At 48.6% G+C, this 15,748-nt stretch overlaps 1 long non-coding RNA gene across 1 annotated transcript in view; it reads right to left on the reverse strand.

Moving 5' to 3' along the window:
• Positions 1-4,001: 4,001 nt before the first annotated feature.
• The window catches only part of LOC139075317 (uncharacterized), a 35,581-nt gene continuing 23,834 nt past the window's right edge, over positions 4,002-15,748 (reverse strand). Inside the window, exon 6 of the long non-coding RNA XR_011525596.1 lies at positions 4,002-4,505. This is a non-coding gene — a long non-coding RNA (uncharacterized lncRNA). The remainder of the gene's footprint in view (positions 4,506-15,748) is intronic.

The following is a 15,748-nucleotide window of genomic DNA, read 5'->3' on the forward strand; positions in this document are numbered from 1 at the left end:
GGATGTGAGCAGGCCCAGGAGAGCTGAGCGGCGGGTGGGGGGACAGGAGAAGGAAACCTGAGCTGCCTGGTCATCTGATCCCAGCTCCTGGGGATGGGAAGCTCATGAGAGGCCAAGATTAGGACACTTTCCTGTGGGTGTCAGGGAGCAGGTGTCCAGTATGGGGGCCACTATGACATTGATTAACACTTTCCAGAGGGCAAGATGGGGATCAGGGATGAGGAAGCCGCTGATGGGACCCCAAATACATGACAAGTCAGTCTTGGGTGGGTCTGGGGGCTTTGAGGGTCCCAACTGGTCAGCTAGAGGAGCAGGCCCAAGGTGGGCTCAGCCCATGGTTCCCCAGTCCCCACCTGCAGTTTGGTAAGATGAGGTGTAGGGCAGCCCAGCACTGGAAGGAGCTGTCTGGGCAGGTCCCTGGCCCCACTCTTGAAAGCTCCCCAATGCCACAGCCCCTCCTGACCAGCCTTTCTGATCAGACCACAGGGCAAGGGGTTTCTGAAGCTTTGCCCCCTGCTGAGTAATTTCTGGGAGTTTGTGTCTGGCATCAAGATCAGAGGTTTTGCTCTCCACCTCCTACCTCTGAAGGAATCATGAAGAAGAGCCATTCTCGAGGGCCCTGGGGGATGCTTCTGATCTGAGAGAGGGCTCCAGAGGCAGGATAAGGGGCATGTGTGGACCTGAAGCACTTGGAGCAGGAGGCTCCTGTACTAGGTCCTCCAGCCCACACAGCCTGGCACAGGCTCACTGGGTCTGAGTCTGACGGGCAGCAGAGGTTGGCACGCTTGATAGTGATCATGCAAGAGGCATGCCTGCCATCCAAGCCCTTGGCCCCCAGCCCATACCTCAGTCCCACTGCCTCTCAACACTGAGCAGACTCACACCAAGGGCAGTGTGGGATGGCTGGAGCTCAAACTGCAGCTGGAAGGTCAGTGTTAGACTCAAGGAACTCTCTCAGTATAAGAGCTGGGATATGTAACCAGCAAAGGTAGGAGAAGGTGAACTGATCCCTCAACTCTCAACAATCAAGAACCAGCATTGTCCCTTCAACCTGTTCTCCCATTGGTCAGATCTCAGGAAATGGTATTACCATCTACCTATCCACCCAAGCCCCCTGGGCAGTGAGCCCCTCAGCCCCATGGCCAATTCAGCCACAGGCCTTGGCATCTCTTCCTCCAAAACACCTCCAGAATCTGTCCATAGCCCTCTACCTCCACTGCCGCCACCCAAGCCAAGCCACCACCACATCTCTCTGGATGCTTGCAGCAGCTTCTTACTGTCTGCCTGCTCCTACCCATGCCCCCTGCTGTCCATTCTCCACCCAACAGCCAGAGTGAGCTGCTCAAAATGTAAGTCAAAAGAGTCTCTCTCCTGCTGCAAACCCTTCTGGGGGCTATGATCCCCTTGGGTGAAGGTCCTGCCCAATCTGGCTCCAGCCCCATCTCTTGCTCCCTTGACCACAGCACTCAGCCACAGCGATCTCATTCTGTGTGCCCCTAGCTTCACTATGACTCTCCTCCCATCTCCTGGGCCTCTCATCTCTCACTTAGTCATCTTGTAAGACTAGCAAGACTTACCAATTTGCCAACCCCCTCTGAAGTTCTGAGAATCCCCAGTGAACCTGAATCCATCTCCCCAACATCTATTATCTCTTACTGTCACATTTCTTTATTCTTTTTTTTTTTTTTTTTGACGTTTAGCTCTGAGCTAACATCTGCTGCCAATCATCCTCTTTTTGTTTTGCTGAGGAAGACTGGCACTGAGCTAACATCCATGCCCCTGTTCCTCTACTTTATGTGTGGGACGCCTGCCACAGCATGGCTTGACTAGCAGTGCCTAGGTCTGCACCCAGGATCTGAACCGGTGAACCCCAGACTGCTGAAGTAGAACGTGGGAACTTAACTGCTGTGCCACTGGGCTGGCCCCACATTTCTTTATTCTTAAGTCTACCTACTTAAAAGTGACAGTCACCATCAAGACAACACACAGAGAACAGACATGTGAAATGATCGCAACCCATCATCACTGTCATCATTGTCATCACTGCTAACTCCTACTGAGCACATTTTATGTGCCTGGCACCATTCTAAGCATTTTACATGGATTAAGTCATTTAGTCTTCATGACAATCCTGTGAGGTCAGATTTTTATTAAATTCCAAGATGCCCCATAGGGTGTCACTGAGCTTGAAGTGGACAAAAAGGCTTTGTGGTGGAAGTAAGAGTAGAGCTGGGGCTCAAGGGATGAGGAACAACTGGTAGATGGGCCCAGGGGAAGTATTCGAGGCCAGTATGAAGAATAATCAAAACAGTAATAACAAAAATATTTTGAGCACTTACCATGTACCCTTCACTGTGCTTAAGAGCTTTATATGTATTATCTTGTTGGATGCTCACAACAACCTTGAAAGGTAGATATCAGGAGCCCCGTTTTGCAGACAAGGACACTGAGCAACTACTGTGGGCCTCCCCCAGCCTGACGGGGGGAGAAGCAGACCCAGCCCTAGAGAGGCTCCAGCCCCTGAGGGAACAGCCTAGGACAAGGAGAGCAGGACTATTGGAGGAGGAGGGTGTGGACACTCAGTACGTACTCTGAGGGGGAGCAGTGAGGCCTGGAGGTCCCATCCCAGAGAAAGTAGGAGAGGACCAGAGCTGGGCTTTGTAGGATGGGCAGGAGTTAGAGAGGTAGACATAAGGGGAGGTTGGTGGTCAGCCCCTCTCCTCTGCCTCCCACCCCTCCCACTCTCTCCCAGGGCCCTGAGTAAGTTCCCAGAGGAAGACACTTATAGATTTAAGCGCCTCACTCCCATGCAACTTTTTCTTTTTTTATTGTGGTAAAATATACATAACATAAAATTTACCACTTTAACTATTTTTAATTGTACAGTTTAGTGGCATTAAGTACATACAAATTGTTGTTAAACCATCATCACCATTCATCTCCAGAACTTTTTCACCATCCCAAACTGAGACTCTGTACCCATTAAACAATAACTCCCCTTACCCTCTCCCCTCAGCCCACAATCACCATTCTACTTTGTCTCTATGAATTTGACTATTCTAGGTGCCTCATGCAAGTGGAATCATACAGTATTTGTCCTTTTATGTCTGGCTTATTTCATCTAGCATAATGTCTTCAAGGTTCATCCATGTTGTAGCATGTGTCAGAATTTCCTTCCTTTTTTTTTTTAAAGATTGGCACCTGAGCTAACATCTGTTGCCAATCTTTTTCTTTTTCTTTTTCTTCTTCTCCCCAAAGTGCCCTAGTACATAGTTGTATATTCTAGTCGCAGGTCCTTCTAGTTGAGTCCTTCCTTTTTAAGGGCTGAATAATATTCCATTATACGCATATAGCTCATTTGCTTATCCATTCATCCACTGATCGACATTTAAGTTGTTACCACCTTTTGGCTACTGTGAATAACACTGAACATGAGTGTACCAACATCTGTTTAAGTCTGTGCTTTCAACTCTTTTAGGTGTATACCTGGAAATGGAATTGCTGGATCATAGGGTAATTCTATGTTTAATTTTTTGAGGAACTGCCATACTGTTGTCTACAGCAGCTGCACCATTTTAAATTCTCACTGGAAATGTGCAAGGGTTCCAGTTTTTCCACATCCTTGCCAATACATGTTGTTTCCTGTTTAGTTTTGGGTTTTTTTTTCAATAATAGTCATCTAAATGGATGTGAAGCAGTATCTCATAGTGATTTTAATTTTCCTAATAATTTGTGATATTGAGCACTTTTTCCTGTGTTTATTGGTCATCTGTATACCTTCTTTAGAGAAATATCTGTTCAAGTCCTTTGCCCATTTTTAATTCCGGCTGTTTGTTTTTTTGTTGTTGAATTGTAGTTCTTTATATATTCCGGATATTAACCCTTTATCAGATATATGATTTGCAAATATTTCTCCCATTCCATGGGTTTCCTTTTCACACTGTTGGTATTGCCCTTTGATGCACAAAAATTTTTAATTTTGATAAAGCCCAATTTATGTATTTTTTCTTTTGTTGCCTGTGCTTTTGCTGTCATATCCAATAAATCATTGCCAAATTCACTGTCATGAAGCTTTTTACTTATGTTTTCTTCTAAGAGTTTTATAGATTAGCTGTTACATTTAGATTTTTGATCCATGTTGAGTTAACATTTGTATGTGGCATAAGGTAAGGATCCAACTTCATTCTTTTGCATGTAGATATTCAGTTTCCCCAGTACTATTTGTTGAAAAGACTGTCCTTTCCTCATTGAATTGTCTTGGGATCCTTGTCAAAAAGCATTTGACCATATATGTGAGGACTTATTTCTGGGCTCTTTGTTCTATTTCATTTGTCTATATGTCTGTCTTTATGCCAGTACCACACTGTTTTGATTACTATAGCTTTGAAGTAAGTTTTGAAATCAGGAGTCAAGAGACCTTCAACTTTATTCTCTTTCAAGATTGTTTTGGCTCTTTGGGATCCCTTGAGATTCCATATGAATTTTAGGATGGATTTTTTGTATATCTGAAAAAAAAAACATTGTTGGGATTTTGGCAGTGATTGTATTGATCCTATGACTTTAAGGAGGGCCTGGGCCAGCTAGGGTACCCCAAGGTGATCAGGAACAAGCAGTACAGTAAGGATGAATGGTGGTCTGAGCAGAAGGGGAAGGCACAGACTTCACGCATCAGAGTGGGGGCAAGGGGCTAACCTTCTTTAGAATACTGAAAGCTTTGGCTCTTCCCAGGCCTCCGTCAGGGGCAGGTCCCCATGGGCAGGAGTTTACCCATCTGTATAATGGGCATTGCATTCCGAAGCCACTGAAAAGGCTCCTCCAGAATAAAATGGCTTCTCCTTTCCCTCATTTAGGTTTTTCAGCTCTTCCATGTCCCTTGTGGATTTATTAGGACCTGGTACTCCCGATCCTGGCTCTTAGGAGCATTAGCACTATTTTTGACATGGCTGGGGCTCTGTCTCACTGCAGCCAGCTATCCCTTCCACAAGAAGCATGCTTCCCAAGACTGGGGCGAGTGGGAACCAACAGTTCTGGGTCATCAGGGAGAGGGTGGCTGGGCAGAATCCCTTGGTGAAGATTATAGAGATGGTCTCCTCATCCTGGTGCATCTTAAAGCACCACCGTTAAGCATCATCTTAAAACACTACCTGCAGCAGCAAAAGCAAAGGTGGGCACAGGCAGCCTTCTTGTGGAGCCCAGACTCGGGAGATGACTCATTGGGCCCTAAGCCAGACCTCTAGCTCTGCCTCAGAAAAACTCCTGCACTCAGTCCATTGCTGAAGACAGACGATGGGCAGATGAGCAGAGTGCTCTGGGACCCTCATGGGGCATGATTCCAGTTCTGAGCTGTGACACTTACCTCCCCTCCCTGGCCGTGGGGGCACAGAATAACGTTTATTGCCCTATCTCTAGGAGGCACGGCTGGGGCTTCTGGAAATTCATCCTGCCCAGAAGTTGTCGTGTAACTCCAGCTCTGACAGAGGGGCCTGGATTTCTATCTTGAGGTTCACATATATGTGACCAGGTGTCAGAAAATAAAGTCCTTCAGCCAAATCAGAGTCTTTATCCAAGTTGTTTTTAAAGCCTCCCAAACTTTATCAGGCTGACTGGAGTCATTTTAGATACAGAAATAAAGCAGCAAGCAGGGAACATTCTTCTTATTTCAGAGATGAAAAGATAGAGGCCTAGAAGATTATATCAATGCTAGAAAGGCTCTCATCCAATTGAGCCTTTTGTTTTACCAAGTGAAATCTATCCATCTGTCCATCTGTTCATTCATTCATTCGTTCATTCATTCATTCACTCAGTGTCTACTCCTAGACAGGTCCTGCCAGGGGCTGAGGATGCAGCAGTGAGTAAGACAGACAGAACCTCCCTCTCATGGAAGGCACAGTCTGCTGGGGGAGGCAGATGGCAGCAAACCACAAAAACCCCTAATGAAGGGAAAGAAGTAATGGAACATGGTCCATGGGAATATTTAACTAAGGAATCTGACCTGGACCAAGAGGTCAGTTAGTTCTTCCCTGAGAAAGCAGAGACCTGAAGGATGAGCCAAACAGACAAAGAAGAAGGGGAAGAGTATTCCAGTCAGATGGAACAGCATGTGCAAAACCTGGGGGCTGGAAGAGGGACAGGCCCAGAGACGAAAGGTCGCCAGGGAGCTGGAGACCAGACCGAGGCTTCGGGATTCCTACCTATATTCTTCCACCATACCCCACAGCCCAATGTCCCCAAGCTCATGGCCTCAGACAACATGTCCAGCTCCTGTTGGGCCATTCACTGCACCCCCAGGTGCTCAGGAGAGCTCAAAGACAAACCAGAGAGTGCAAAATATCAGAATTGTGCAAAGAACATATAGGGTGTGTCCCACTTTGTTGAAGCCCTTTCAGACTTCTGTGGCTGGTGGGAGCCTCTGGCTTGAGTTAAGACTAGAGACCAAAGATTGAGTGCTGAGCAGAAAAGATTTACTGCCAAACAGAGACATTCTTCCAGCAGAGAGTCTAGGCTCAGGGTGGGGAAAGGGGGAAAAATGGGGGTGGTCAGGCACTATCTCTATTCTGTATTCAAAAAGCAAAGTTTCAGAGTGTTGCTGATTGACGGAGGGTATCAGGCTTGTGGGTCAGGTGAGCGCCGGGTTGGCTGGAGGTGGTCAGCTGTGTATCTGGGGTGTCTGCTTCAGGATTATGGTATCCAGCAGCCTCTGTGTGTCTATGACATGCCTGAAGCAAGATTTGAGAGCCCAATCAGGTCTGTACTGATGTCAGCAGGCTAGATGGTCAGATTTGGGCTTATCACTTGCCACTGGCCTTCAATTCTTTATGTATGAAAGGGTCTAGAGAGCTGGAGGAGCTGGGGGTCCCCACACTCTGAGTCCAAACCAGTTAACAATTGTTTTCTAAATTCACCTATCGATCTGGAATCTATATCCTCAACACCTAAGCCAGGATCCCCTTCCTCTCTCTGACCCCTGCATGGTCTGTTGAAGTCTACCTATTCTCATGTTCCACTGTGTCTGCCCTAGTCCAGGCCACCATTATTGCTCACCCAAAGACATTCACTTCCTCCAAACTTATCACTTCCGGCTCATGGTCTATGTGGCCACCAGAGTCATCTGTCTGAAATGTTACTCCTCTTCTTAAAATCCTTCCTTGACTCCTCTTGGCCACTGGGACAAAGCCCAGGGGTTTGCACCCCCAGGCAGTCGACCTCTCCGACCACACCCCTGCACACCCCCTTCACACACTGGGCTCAGGCACAGAGAATTTTCAGTTTCTCCAAAGTCATCCTCCCTCTCACTTTCAGGCCTTTGCCCATGGGTTCCCTCGGCAAGGAATGTTGTTCTCACCTTCACTGGCCACCTCCTGCTTACTTTTCAAGTGTCAGTTTAGATGCCAATACCTTGGAGCCTTCCCTGTCATCCCTAAATTGGGATTAGATAGTCCCAAGTTGGTGTCCCCCAGTCCCTTCTCCCTGCTTAAATATGTATTTGAATTGGTGTGTGTTGGTGAGATGTGGTCCCTCAGGTGATTTGGGAAAGACATCTACCCCTGCCCTTCAAACTTCCTGGAAACATGGGCTGGAAGCCCTGGAGAAGGAAAAGCCAGTACAGCCCTAGCTCTTCCCCGAGCTCCTATTCCAGGAGGATGGGCCCATTTAGTCCTTAGGGTGGGTTCTGCTCTTGAGCCATGCTGTAAGGAGAGTCACTGCTTTGCTGGCAGGGTACACGGTGGGTAGAGGGGTTCCAGGCTGACCAGCCAGGACATTGAGCCCACAGGGGCCAGCCAATGGCCCAAACTGGAGAAGGCCAGGCTTCAAACTCTGCGTTTCTCCATCTGACTGAGTGACCACGCCATTAAGACTGCAAGACTTCCAGTTCCAAGACTCAGCCTGGGCTGTAGTGGCGGTTGTGCTAGGCCAAAAAGACTCTCCAGATGCCTGGCTGCCTTTTGAACTTGAGTTTCTGGCTCGTAGGTGAATAGAATGAATATTCCTAAACGAGCTAGAAATGCCTCCCTTTGAAAGAAATCAAGGAGTCCCACAGACTGACCTTGAAGATTTTCTTTCAAAGTCAACCATTCTCTGACATCTTCCACCAACTCTGCTGGTCCCCATGCCCACCTTGCCACCACCCTGTCAAGAGATTATGGCAGGTCCCCAAGGGCCTCTCTCCTGCTGAGTAAAATGGGTACCAATGTGCCTGCCTGACTGTTAACTGGGGTGAGTTCTAGGGAAAGGAGAGTGGGGATGACATACTCATTTTACTGTGTGCGCTTCTGTAATGTGGGAAGGTTTTTACAAGCATCTATCACTCCTCTAATTAAAGATGCAAATCTAGTAAAAAGCTCCATTCCTTTGGCCATAGGTTCAGTGGGCAGGGGGGTGACAAGGAAGACTTGATAGGTGAGACAGCACTGGACCTGGGCCTAGTCAGGAGGGCAGCAGTGATATGGGGGCATTTGGACCAGGTAAAGGCAAGATCTAGGGCCCAAAGATGGGAGAGCTTTACAGGCAGAGGATAAAAAGGATGAGCACACACTTGGCTGGAGGAGGAGTGTACGGAAGACCACCTGTCTTACCTGTGGTGAGAGGTGAGTTAGTACTGTAGCGGGTAGGGCCTCAAATGCCAGACTGAGGAGTTTGTAATTAAGAGGTTTCTGAGCCAGAGGGATGTGACCTGAGCTAGGCCTTGCAGTTGGAGCTGGCAAAGATGAGAGAGGCCAGGACTTCCAGGATGTGCTATTTGCACATCCCAGTGAGAAGAGGAACAATCGACGGAAAGGGGCTCCTGGGTGAATGAACTGGGCTGGTCAGCACCTCAACACCAAGGCAGGGCCCACCCTCCTCCTACATTGCAAATCCTCCCATGGCCTCGCTGGGCACTGGCAGCTCTATGCCTGAGGCTCCTGGTCCACCTGTAGCTGGAGACAGGGTGATATCCCTGCATGGCTCTGGTTCATTCTCACTTGCCCACCTTGACTCAGAGAGGAGAGGGTGCCCACTGGACATTTTGAGGCCTCCAGTTCCTTCTGCTTTCATAGAACAACTTCAGAGCAGTTGTTTGGTTTGGGGTCACCTGGTGGTTCATTTGCATATCACATTTTCCTGGGTCCTGGAGGAAAAGCAAGCTTGTATACCATAAAAAAAGTGACTAGGATGTGCAAGCATGATCCAGATTGTAGGGCCACCTGCAAGAGGCAGGATGGGTGCTTTGGCAATGCTGGGTGTTCCCAAGGTTTCAGAGAGACCCAGACACCTCAAGGGACTGGGTCTGACAGCAAGGAGGGCAGGCTAGAGTGCCCCAACAAGTGCACCTCCCAGCCCTGCCTCCTGCTCCATCAGAGGCAGTCATGCCTAAGGAGCCATCCAAGGTCACTTGAGGACCTACATAGAAAAGGAGTGGGCCTTGGGCAGGTTTTCCGAGATCAGAGAACCCCTCTTCCCTTCCTAATTATGGTACCTCCACTATCATGACCAGGTACCGAGGACTCAAAGATGAAAGAAAACCCAACGAACCCTGCAGAGAGAAAACATTTTCTCCCCTCTCTGACTCCTCTGAGTTGCTTAGTGGAAAAAGACAAGCCCACACTGTGCCCTGAAAGGGCTCAGAAACTTCAGAGTATAGTAAACACATCAAGAAGGAAATTCTCTTCCTCCACTGCAGGCAGCCTCACAGCTCAGAGCTCTGGGGCCTGCTGTTCCGACTGCCTGGATGCCCTTCCTCACCTGGCCCCACTGCCAGCTGAGGAAGTCCTGTCCTTTCTTGCAGGTATCACCTCTTCTGTGACGTTTTCCTTTACAGCTCTACTAGCATACTCCCCTCCTCCACTGTTTCTGTATCTCGTACTTAACCCATCACTGCATATTACACTCTCTGCTGGTTTACTTTATTTCTGTGTCTGGGGTGATGTCATATGAGCCTTCCTCTGCTCTGTGTCCCCAGGGGGTATCTTAGTGTCTGTCCCATTGACATGTGCTCACTAAGCATTGGTGCAACAGAGACATGAAGTACAGTCCCAGATTCCAGGCCACTTTGGGATGCTTAACTGCTCCTCACCACCCCCTTAACTGCTCCTTACCAGCCCACCCTTAGCCTCCAGAGACCTCCCCCTCTGCCCAAGGTTGAAGCCCAATTTCAGCCACACATGGAGGTGTGTCTCTTGAAAAGGTCTGCAAAATAGGAATCTGTAGAGGTCCCCCAAGTTTTTGGTGAAATTGAGACAGGCCAAGGCAGAGTGGAGAAGGCTGGGAGCTTTGGCGATCCCCGCACTGCTCTGGAAATTGACCCTTGTGCAGCAGCAACGTGGTGACAATTGACAACTCACATGCAATAAGGAGCACGGGCTGTGGCCCAAGTGAGTGAACATGCTGCCAGTCTAGGGTGTCCTGACAACCCCATCTTGAGATGGCCAGGTGGGAACTCAGGACCCAGGACATCATCCAGCTTGAGCCAGGGGCAGGGCATGTGAGACTAGCCAGACAGGTAGAGATCCCCAGCACGCCCATGAAGCAAGTACCCCTGAGTCCTTAGTCCACCTCTTCCACCCTCAAGATAAAGATCTGCCGTGCAGGCAGGCTGCGGCAGTGAGGAGAAAGCCAGCCCTTGCCACAAGGGCCTTGGCAGTACCAGCTGTCCCCTTGGGTGCCCTAGCCCCAGGAGCTTGCTCCAGACTTTGCATTCCTCTAGGCTGACAGCGCCACTTGACAGTGGCAACCCTGTCACTGGCCAGTGGGCCAAGCCAGAGCTTTGCCCTCTTTTTGCCAGGGCAGGTTTTCTGTGGACTTCTCAAGTCTTAGAATTGACTAGCTGGCTGATGGCCCATCTTCTGCTCAGTCAGGCTTCAATGCCAGACACTACCCTCACTACCCCTCACCGCCAGCTTGAGTCAGCACCCAGCTGGCTGCTCAAGCCCTGGCTCTGGTCTCTAAGAGGTCTTTGGGCAAATCTGCAGCTCAGCTCTAAACACTTCTGCATTTGGTCTCTTCGGTTCATTGATCAGGAATCATATGATCTTTTAAAAACACAGCTGGTAGAGTTGCCCATCTGTGCTTCTGCATTTGGATCAGTAAATCAGGCTGCCTAGAATTTATTTAAACCTGCAGGTCTGGGTACAGAATGAGGCTGCCCTCACGATATCTCCTGTGATGATTTTCTCACTTTCTTAATCATCTTAATTCTTGGGACCACGCTTGGCAGGGCTTCTAGGACTAGGTCTGTTTTTAATGCTCATTTGTGTCCTGAGCTCTTCTAAGGACTATTTTCTCTTTACACTGAGATTCACTAATTACAGGGTGAAGCACTAATCTGCACTCCTCCTCCGTCCCTGCAACACACACACATACACACACACAATTATTTCCCACATGAGATGGGTAATAAGTCCGTAGCCAAGTCAGTAACCCAAGGTAATGATATTCTCTATGGTCCCCTCCCCCACCCTCATTCTTTGAAATATACATGGGAACATTGCTGATGTGGCAAAGACTGTCAACTGCCTCCCAACATCTGGTCTAGGTGTGTGCATGGCCATCCTTTGGCCATAAATACTAAATTTCCCAGCATCCTTTCCAGCTATGTGACTAAATTTTGATCAATGAGATGTAAGTAGGATGATGTATCCAATTTTTGGAAAGTATCCTTAAAGGGAAAAGGCATGCCCGTCTTCCTTTCTTGCTTCTTCATGCTAGCTAGAAAGCACCTGTGATGTAATAGCTGGAGTTAGAGCAGTCATCTTGGAACATGAGGATGAAGCCACACTTTAAGGATGGCAGATGTGGCAGCCAACTTCTGAGATGGCCTCCAGTGATTCTCAACTTGTGGGATTCATGTCCTTGTTTAGTTCTCTGCCATATCAAATAGGGCTGACCTGTGTAATCGATGGGATATTGCAGAAATGATAGTGTGACTTCTGAGGCTACATCACCAGAGACATTGCAGCTTCTGCCTTACTCTCTTTTGGATCGCTTGCTCTAGGCTGGTGGAAGCCAGCTGCCATGTTATAAGCACAATTGAGCAACTCGACGGAGGATTCTAGGTGGTGAGGAACTGAGGCTTCCTGCCGACAGCCAGAACCAACTTGCCAGCGGCGTTGCAGTTCCAGTCAAGCCTTCAAGTGGCCATAGCTCTGTGTGACACCCTGACTGCAAGCTTATGAGAGAGCTCAAGCCAGAACCACCCAGCTAAGTTACTCCCAAATTCCTGACACACAGAAAGTGTGAGCTAATAAATGATTATTGTTGTTTTAAGCCACTAAGTTTTGAAGTAATTTTTTTTTAAAGATTGGCACCTGAGCTAACAACTGTTACCAACCTATTTTTTTCTGCTTTTTCTCCCCAAGTCCCCCCAGGGGTGCCATGTCCGCGCCCAGGATCCGAACCAGCGAAACCCTGGGCCACTGAAGCGGAGCACGCGAACGTAACCACTCCGCCACGGGGCTGGCCCCTAAGCCACTAAGTTTTGAAGTAATTTCTTATACAATCGAGGAGAGCGACAAAATAGAAGGAGCCTTGGCCCTCTGAAATTGTGAAGCAACCTTTGACATCTACCTCAGATTATTTTTTTAAAGAGAAATAAACTTCTCTTATTTTCACAACTATTATTTTGAGTTTTCTGTCACACCTAGACCTATTTCTGTTTTGGCACCATTCATTCAGAAACTCTTCTAAGAATCACTAGCTCGAAGTCCCCTCGGAGGCCATCTCAGTCATTCCTGCTGCCAACAGCATCTTATGGCCTAAATCTTCCCAAGATGATGGGCAGTTAATGTCTAAGAATGTCTGTAAAAGGAATTTTATAATGAGAACCACAGGCCAAGGATCAGGAGACCCTGGCTCCACCCCCTCCTGAGGGATCTCACTTAACACTTTGGTGACCTTACCTGGCACAGAGAGACACCATCTTCAGGTGGGTCCCCTTGGGACGTCCACAAGACTCAAGCAGATCTGTAAATAAGCGCTTTGGAGCGTGCCAAGTTGCTCTACCAACTGAAGATAGCACCCTTGCTGTGGGTCTGGCTGTTTCTGGATGGAGTTAGCCTACCTTGGCATTTACAGGTATTCCTTTCATGGACTTTCTGGTGTGCATCTCATGTGGCCAACTGAGCAAATCCTTAGCAGTAATGAGATGCCCTGCAGATCCACTCCACCAAGGCAGCTGACAGGACTGAATGATGGCAGTCCTGTTATTAGTCTATTCTTTTTACTAAAGCTCTCCTCCCGGTGCCCTGGCTGCCAAACAATGGCCAGCCCTCTGAGGCTTCCTCTCCACCCCATGTCCTGCTTCATCACAGACCACAACATCTGAGTGGACTAACCAGCCAACACAACTCCTGACCCCCAGCATCACAATTCCTGAACCTGCTTAATGTTCCCACTTGGCTCCTGCCAGACTGCGGGATAGCTTGTCTCTGAAATCTTACTCTCCTGAATTCTACCAGAAGCCTTGACCTCCTGCTTTCTAGATTTTTCCAGGCCTCTCTCCAATCCAGCTCTTGGACTTTAACAAAGACCTTCTGTCCCTAGAGGCCTCAACTGTTTCCCCAGCCTGGCCCCATCAGAATCATCTGAACAACAAACAATTTTCTTAAACCCTATATTAGGGTAATGCTAGATGCCATAATAAACAAATCCCAAAATGTATATTGGCTCAGACAATGTAGTTGATTTGCTCACAAAAAGCCCAGATGGGTGCTCCTGATCAGTGGTGTCTCTCCTCCAAGTGACGATTCAGGGTGCAGGATCCTTCTACCTTGTGGCTCCACCATCTCAAGCATGTGGTTTCCAAGGGGGCCTTGGACTGGAAGAAGGAGAAAGGAAGGGTGGAGAAGGGACATCTGCTTCTTAACTATCTTGGGCTGGAAATGACACGTCATCCCTGATCAACATTCCATTGTCATGAATAGTCACTGACACCTCTCACACGTAACAGATGTGAGGGGAGCAGTGTGTCCTGGGAAATGTAGTCTCTGCTGGGAAGCCCCTTCCTAGCCTCAGCTCTAGTCTATGGAAGGGCAGGGGATGACAATTTTTTTTGTGTGAACAGTTAGCTCTCTCTGCTACATACCCTTCACTTCCTTCTGCCACAACCTCCTAGCAAGACCAGGCACTATAGGCCAACCTGCCTTCCTGGCTTCTATGTCCTGGAGAAGACCTCGAGGGGACAGATCAGTGCCAATGCAGATTAATGGCCCCTAAAGCCAGCAGGGCCCCTGTATTGCTAGGCCTGGATCAGATTCTCTCTTATTTCCCATAACAAGGGTTCCAAACATCCTTTCCTTGCCCTTAGCCCCTCCACTCCCCCTCATTCTCAGCAAATGAGAATTTTAGGGCCAAAGGGCCTGATGCCCCTCCACTTCTTCCCCTGCTCTCTTCTCCCCAGCCATATTCATACAAACTTGTCCGTGTCCACATTCACTCTGGCTTCACAGCCCAAACCGCTCCCTAGGTTTCAGACTTGTGTATCCACCTACCTCCCCACCCCATGCTGCCACCTGAATGTGCATAGGTCTTCCATACTCACCAGGTCGGAAACTGACCTCATCACTGTCCAAACCAGCCCCCTCCCCCAAACCTGCATCTCCTCCTGTGGTTTCTTTCTCCTATGATGGCGACATCCTAACCACACTGAAAACCTCACTGAAAATCTGAGGGTCACTGCTCTCTCGTTTCTCAGGTTAAATCCTGGCCAAAACATTTCTTGAATCAGTTGCCTCCACTCCTGTCCTCAGTTCAGGTCATCACTTCTTGCTTGGATGCCTGTAGCCACTTCCTAATGGGTCTTTATGCCTCTAGTCTGTTCCCCTCCAACCTGTTCTCCAAGGGCAGCTGGTGTGACTGTTTTACAGTACAAATTTGACCACAGCACTCACTATCTTAGGTGAAGTATGGACTTCCCTCTGAGGTCCTCAAGACCCCACGTGTCTGGCTCCACTGCCCCCTTCAGCCAGCCCCTCACCTTCTCTGACACTCCAGCAACACCAGACTTTCCTCTGTACATGCCCTGAGGATCCTTGATGCCACACTGGGGTCATGAGTGGGTGCCCCTCCTTGGTGCTGCTAGCATACTCTTTGTTTCCCTCTGTCTGTGCTTATCATACTCCTTGGTAAAGCTCTTTTTGTATGTCTGCCTCCCAACACCACAAGGGTAGGAGCTAACTCTCTTTATCTCAGTATCTCAGTGTCTGGGACAGTGCTTATCACACACTAGGTGCTCAAGACATGCTCAGTGAATGAATGAAGACAGTGAGTAGGTATCTGTTGAAGGTATGGAAAATCTTGATTTAGATACACTTGCCTTTCACTGAATGAATATTTCCTTCTCAGGAGAGCTGAAGTATATGTATATGTTTATCTGTGAAATCTGATCCTTTGCCTGAGAGCCTCCCTATCAATTAATCATGACTGGCCGTTTGCACAAAACCTCTCCTCCCAAAGCACTTTGCACAGAGGGGCCGAGGCTCTCCTGCCCTGCCCGAGCTGTGGGCTCAGTTCCCACCACATGACTGACTGGGCTTGGCAGTAAACTCATGCCCATGCCTCTCACTGGACCCCCACAGTGACCGTAGGAGCCTCAGAAAGGAGCATTGTCCCCCATTTTTAAGATAAGAAAACCTGTTCATAGGAGATGTGGTGATTGTCAAAGGGTGTAGAGCAAGTCAGGCATTTGTTCTTCTCCACTGTGTCACAGATCACTCTGCCCTCTGCTCTCCGGGGCTGACACACGCCTTATGGTGCCAACACAGACCCTGGGCTCTGT

This window comes from Equus przewalskii, chromosome 13, assembly GCF_037783145.1.
Source record: "Equus przewalskii isolate Varuska chromosome 13, EquPr2, whole genome shotgun sequence".
Lineage (NCBI taxonomy): Eukaryota > Metazoa > Chordata > Mammalia > Perissodactyla > Equidae > Equus > Equus przewalskii.